Source organism: Phaseolus vulgaris, chromosome 7 (genome assembly GCF_000499845.2).
Source record: "Phaseolus vulgaris cultivar G19833 chromosome 7, P. vulgaris v2.0, whole genome shotgun sequence".
Taxonomy (NCBI): Eukaryota; Viridiplantae; Streptophyta; class Magnoliopsida; order Fabales; family Fabaceae; genus Phaseolus; species Phaseolus vulgaris.
The window spans coordinates 24097735-24104935 of record NC_023753.2 but is presented as its reverse complement, the minus strand read 5'-3'; positions in this window follow the sequence as shown (position 1 = coordinate 24104935).

Sequence of the window (7201 nt, the reverse complement as noted above, 5' to 3'; positions counted from 1 at the left end):
TCCTTTGGCTCAGCACACACAGCAAGAATGTTGATCTTGACAACCTCAAGAGCACACAACCCTTCTTGGCTTTACAACACCAGAATGTCCACAATATTCAGAACGAATTACACTTGTTAAAGAATGAACTGAAATCAATACAAATGTAATCCTATTCCACTCTCTCTTGATAAACCAAAGCTCAAAGGTGAAAACTCAAATCTTTGAAAGCAATCTATGAAAAACTCAAATTTGTTTTTCTTTCTTGTTGTTTGTTATAAAACTTTAAACAAACTATTTATAGCATTCAAAGAATGGTCAAAGCATTTAAAGCAGAAGTGTATTCAGTTATAAAATCATTTAAAGCTCACTTAACTAACAAAACTGTTTCTGTTAGGATTTTCAAACAAACAATCAATTAAAAGTGTGAATCAATCGGTTGTTTTGGTTTGATAGCAAGTCAACCACCCAAAACAGTTTTCAACATTTTCAAAAACACCTAAGTGTAAAGCAATTGGTTGTTTTGACAAAACAACAGGTTGTTTTTCACTTAGTTTGAAAATCACTTTAAACTTGAAAGATTTGAAAACACTTAAGCTTTAGATTCAACAAAGAGTGGATTACAAAGATAAACTACCCTAGATCCTACCCTAAAACACAGTAGCAACTTCTGCCTTCCATCAAATGCTAGAATTTGGATTCTTCAAAACTTTTGATCACACTTGATTCAACACAATGAATAGTTTAATTATCAAGTATAAGATTCACTAAATAGAAAATAAAATAATAAAGTTTGTTGAGAGTTTGTTAAGAATTGTAGAGAAAACAAGTTAAAGAGTTTCTTGGTTCAATTGGGAAAATTGGGATTGGGATCCATCCTTCTAACTCTTTTGTATTTTGAAAAGCATAATAATATTATATCATTTGATTGATGTTGATGCTCATATAAAATCATTTATATTGATTCCTCACATATAAAATTATTAAAAGAGTCTCCTAAATATCGATTTCTCGCATATTTATAAAAACTCCTTATCATTATGATTAGTTGTTGATAGCAATTAACATTTCAAATCTATTCCTAGCATTCAAATATGTTAAGCATTATCATTTGGGTCAGAAACTTAGAAGTACTTTCTCATCAAATATAAGGATCTTGATCATGGTAAACAAACATTCCAAATAAAATGACAATACCAATCATCAATCAAGAACATAATATTATATTTAAATATCACCTCAATATATAAGAGTTTGAACAGATTACTCCCAATCCCAAAGGGAAGAATTAGCCACTCATGTTGGCCATTAGAAGCATGGAAAGCAAGAAAAGAGGATCCAGGATTTTTCTCCTTGTCGACTCCCTCTTCTAGGATTTCTGACACCTTTTATTCTCCCAATTGATTGTCTAGGGTTGTGCCTAACACCTCATATTTAACCTAGTTGGGCTTGGGCTTAGTGACTTCTCGCCTAGGTGTGATTGGGCTTGCCTGGGCGAGTTGGACGAAAACAGGCCCAACGTCACTAGAGTGTTCTCGCTTGGGCGAGATTGGGCTCCCTTGATCAAGATCCTCAGGGAGCTTCTGGATTGGATGAGTGTTGAAGCGTTCTAGCTGCCCTTTTTAACTTTGTCTATTCTTTTTGCCCTTTCATCTCCATTCTTCCCTAGAATCCCGAAATTAACACAAATTTGAGAATAAATTATTCTTATTCAAATTATAATCACAAAATATGTAAAAAGGTTTAAATTCATAAGTTAGGGGTTATATTATAGGTATTTTATCAATTAATATTCATAAGTGCTTGTATTTTAATATGGAATATTACTGAAATATGACACTTATCAACTCCCCCTAGTTAGAATCTTGCTTGACCTCAAGCAAAGTAAATGGATATAACTAAATCATATTTGAACTTAAATATCAAAACAGTTTTATTCACTAAACAACAGATTAAATCATAAACTTATGTTGTTTCGAAATTCAAAAAATAGCAAAATATAAATACAATCAACTTCCAGGGTAAAAATTACACAATAAAATTACAATTCACCAAGGAATTTCTTCTCATATGATCATAGGTAAGTGTTTCTCTATATTTTCACTGAATCATAACAAATCGCAGTTGCTTTTCATTTCATCTTCATATCATAAACATATTAGAATCATGAATGTTGAGGTCTTTTACAAGGTTATAAGGGCTTCCAAAAAGTATTGATTTTTTAGATAACAAAATGCACATTTTAAAGAAGAAGAACATAACTACAATCCAATTATGGTACATATGCGTTATCTAATCACCATTTCCTTTTGACTTCACTCTTTTCCTCATTCTCTTTTTACTCATTCATGGTTTTAACATGATTTTTTTCTCTTTTTTTTCTTTCATCAATAGGAATATATTCTTCCTATTTCCAACTATTTGAGCTTTCAACACTTAGAACCAACCATTCCCTTTTTCTATATATATATATATATATATATATATATATATATATATATATTTCATCTATGTTCTCCTTACTTAAAAATGTCAATGCGTAGGAAAATATATCATTTAAAGATTTAGGGTGCAATAATAACAATTTCTTGGCTTAGAGGGGAATTAAAATTGAATTCAAATAAGATAAAGGTTGGCTATTTGGCCATGGATTCCTAATTAACACAATTTCCTCAATCATCTTCATGCTCTTCTATGATGTAACATAAAAATAAAAATTAAGCAACCACAAGCGTCAATTCATTAGTAAAACTCTCAAAATTGTTTAAGGTCCACACACTCATTTGGTTTAACTAGTCTCATTCCTTATTGTTTTGTCATTCTCTGTTCTAATTAATCATCCTGCTATATTTTCATGTATCACAATTTCAACTACATTTGAATAGGGATTCAATCATGTTTTTTTCTAACTCGTGTCTTATTCATTTCACTATTTAATATTTAAACACAAAGCCCTTTTTTCACAATTCAAATTTAATATTGTAGTTCTTATTTATTTAAGAAAAATAAAGAAAACTACTCAATAATTAAATTAAAACTGAAATTGATTCAAGAAAAATAATTCAAGACATAAAAATAACAAAATAAGTAATTATTCAAGAATACCAATACAAGCCATTTAAAACAGTATAACAAAATAAGAAAATAAAATAAAATAAAATAAAGCAAATAAAAAAAGAAATAAAAAAAAAAGAAAATTTAAATAATTGAAAAGAAAAGAAAACTAGAAAAATCCATATTTTTCCTCAATCATCTCTTCTTAGGAAGTCATCCAACTTTGTATTAAAGTCTTCATCTATAGTTGTAGATGACTCGCTTCATTTGTTGGATCTGCACCCTTGAATAGTAGAATTTGTCCCCAGGCCAAGATACATAAGCCTCAAATTGATCTAGTGGCATATACGGGTTGAGTCGCCTTGAATTTATGGCAAGTGTACTGCGTTAGAAGTAATAATTTATCCCTAAGGAGGAATATCAAACCCACAAGGAACATTTGAATTATCAAGTATAAGATTTACTAAATAGACAACAAAATAATAAAGTTTGTTGAGAGTTTGTTAAGAATTGTAGAGAAAACAAGTTAAAGAGTTTGTTGGTTGAATTAGGAAAATTGGGATTTGGGTTCATCCTTCTTAATCTTTTGTATTTTGAAAAGCATAGTAATATTCTATCATTTGATTGATGTTGATGCCCATATAAAAGCCATTTATATTGATTTCTCACATATAAAATTATTAAAAGAGTTCCCTAAATATCGATTCCTCGCATATTTATAAAAACTCCTTAGCATTATGATTAGATGTTGATAGAAATTAGCATTTCAAATTTATTCCTAGCATTCAAATATGTTAAGCATTATCATTTGGGTCAGAAACTTAGAAGTACTTTTCCGTCAAATATAAGGATTTTGATCATGGTAAACAAGTGTTACAAATAAAATGACAATACCAATAATCAATCAAGAACATAATATTATATTAAATATCACCTCAATACATTTGAGTTTGAACATATTAGTCCCAATCCCAAAGCGTAGAATTAACCACTCATGTTGGCCATTACAAGCATGGTTAGCAAGAAAAGAAGATCCAAGATGTTTCTCCTTGATGGCTGCCTCCTCTAAAGTTTCTAACACATTTTATTCTCCCAATTGATTGTCTAGGGTTGTGCCTCATGCCTCATATTTAACCTCATTGGGCTTGGGCTAAGTGACTTCTCACCTAGGCGTGATTGGGCTTGTCTGGGCGTGTTGGAGGAAAACAGACCCAACGTCACTGGAGTGACCTTGCTTGGGCGAGATCCTCTGGGATCTTTTGGCTTGGGTGAGTGCAGTAGCGTTCTAGCTTCCCTTTTTAACTTTGTCTATTCTCCTTTTTTCCTTTCATCACCATTCTTCCCTATAATCCTGAAATTAACACAAATTTGGGAATAAATTGTTCTTATTCAAATTATAATAAAAAAATATGTAAAAAGATTTAAATTCATAAAATAGGGGTTATATTATAGTTATTTTATCAATTAATATCCATAAGTGTCTGTATTTTATTATGGAATATTACTTAAATATGACACTTATCACTTCCATGAGCACAAGATTATATTAAAACGTCTTTCTCTCCAAAAGAAGTTAATTAGGATCAAATAAAAATGAAAAAGAAGAGAGAAAATGAAAAATGTGAGGAAAGTAATAAAGTCAAAACGAGTCTTATTAGCTCATTACACACAGTCAAAGAGGTAATGTTGGCCCATTCAAAATTAAATACTGCCTATCCTATTAGGTATTTTCCGTCCTTATCTTCTCTATTTGTTGACAATTCTAAATACTTAAAGTATTTGTTAGAGAAGTTTGAGGATATTTTTCAAAATCCTTATGAAGGTTTACACCTTTTAAGAGGAATTCCACATCAAATTCACTTTATCCTTAAATATTCTCAACAAAAACCACTTGTGATCCCAAAGAGCTTCAAAAGATCAATGCACAAAAGTTTGATTCACCTCACACATCTATAAACATTATTATCTTTAATGTGAACAATCTAACTATGTTATCTATAAGAGTTCTAAATTTGTGGACGGGGAGCATGATGTAACCATGAAAGGAGCATCACCATCTAAACTAGCCTAACTTTACAAGAAGATGACCAAGAGCAAAAAATACTATATTCAAGGCTAGGTCAAGCATCTCAGGCTAGCACATAAGGCCCCACTATCCCTCAAAAGATCATCAAGAGCAAAACACCAAAGCATGGGTCGAATACCAACTATTCTTTCTTTTAATATTTTTTAAGGAGGTGCTAAAAAGCATAAATATTGGGCTTGTTCATGGCCCATGGGGAAACCCTAACATCTATAAGGACTCTCATATGGAACCCCTAATCACATGCTTAAATGTGAGAAGTCTCTTAGATCCACTTTTAGTGGCACGAAATTAGGGAGCTTAAGCATGTTTAATTTGAATTTGAATTTCCCTCCACTCCTTAAACCTCACGACACCTACACTATAAATAGGTGGTCACCCCTATTGTAATTCACAACATATTTTGTGAGTAAAGAAACTCAACTCGAGTGAATTTATGAGTATCTAGTTTTCTTTGAGTCTTATCTTGACAAATATGCTTCAAGTGGCAACTCCAATCATAGACTTCCATTTAGTCTGTTCTTAGAATTCTTCATGAATAGGTATAGTCTACCTATGTATCATTTTTGTTATCATATGGGTTTTGGTCTAGTCCACCCATATATATATATATTGTATTTTCTTTCTTTTTTATTTTTTTAATAATACTTTTTTCATGTGATGGTAGATGATTGTTGTCACTTGAAGTATCAGCCTAATTGAGATGTCAAGTTGCATAGTGATGCCTAACATAAAAGCCTTTCATAAACAAAGATGCTTCAAGTGACGACTCCAATCATCACTTATCTTGGATTCCTCCTCCTCCAAGTGGTGTGACTCCTTCATCCCTCCACCTCCATGGAAGTCTTCAACCATCTATGTTCTTCCTCCTTAGGCTCTCAATCCCTCTCTTTCATTTCCGCAAACTCTTATTCTAATCTCTTTTAATTTCTTATTTTTTCGCTTCAATTCTTATCCATTGTATGAGTCTTTTTCCTTTTGTTCTTTGAAGAGAATCTTCACACTTACTTAACCACTTGGTTAAGTTCATGTTCAGTGGACGTCCTCATTGAGTCATCACCTTATTTTGTTAATCAAAATCCTAATCAAAGTGAAATTAATAACTCAATGTGTGAGTCTACTAAATCAATTCATATCACATCTTCTCCATACTATTGTTGCAAATAAAAATTGGTTTCTAAAACATATTGATGTAAATAATTCTTTTTTATATGGTAATTTAATTGAATAATTTTATATGGATTTTACTAAAGGAATAAAATCTACTCAGCCTAATCAAGTTTTTTAGTTAATGAAGCCTATATATAGGTTTAAAACAACCAGTAAACAATGGTTGTCTAAACTCACTCAATTTCTTAAAAACATTGGTTTTGTTCAATCTACGTCTAATAAATTTATTCATTAAGAAAACTAGCTTTTCTTTTAATGTATTAGTTATATACATGGATGATATTATTTAGCAAGGAATTTGTATGTTTGATAATAAGGTTGTCAGAGATTATTTAAATCAAGTTCTTAGAATTAAAGACCTTGGACAACTGAAGTATTTCTTAGGTCTTACGATAGCAAAGGCATACATGCTTGTCAAAGAAAATATTGCCTTGATATTCTTTTAGATACAATGATGTTGAGTTCAAAGCCATCTTTCACACCCATTGAAAGGGATACCAAAGTTTTGTTTGAATAAAATAATCATGTCCATGATTTACAAGGTTACAAGAGGATGGTGGGATGTCTCCTCTATTTAACCAATACCAGACCAAATATATATTTTTCTTGCTCAAATAATGAGTTAGTTCTTACAATAATCAACCAAGGTACATCATCAAGTTGTGCATACATAGGTTCTCCTTCATAATGTATTTTCTTTCTAACTGATATTAATATTAAAATTAAAGCATTTAGTGATGTTGACTCGACTTGAAGTATCATCGATCCACCACCGGGTTCTACATTTTTCTCTGAGTTTCTCTCATTTTGTGGAGGATGAAGAAACAAAACACTATCTCACATTCATCTTTTGAGATCGAGTTCTTCCTGCCACCACATGCAAGATTTAATGGATAAATTGCCTTTTTCAAGACT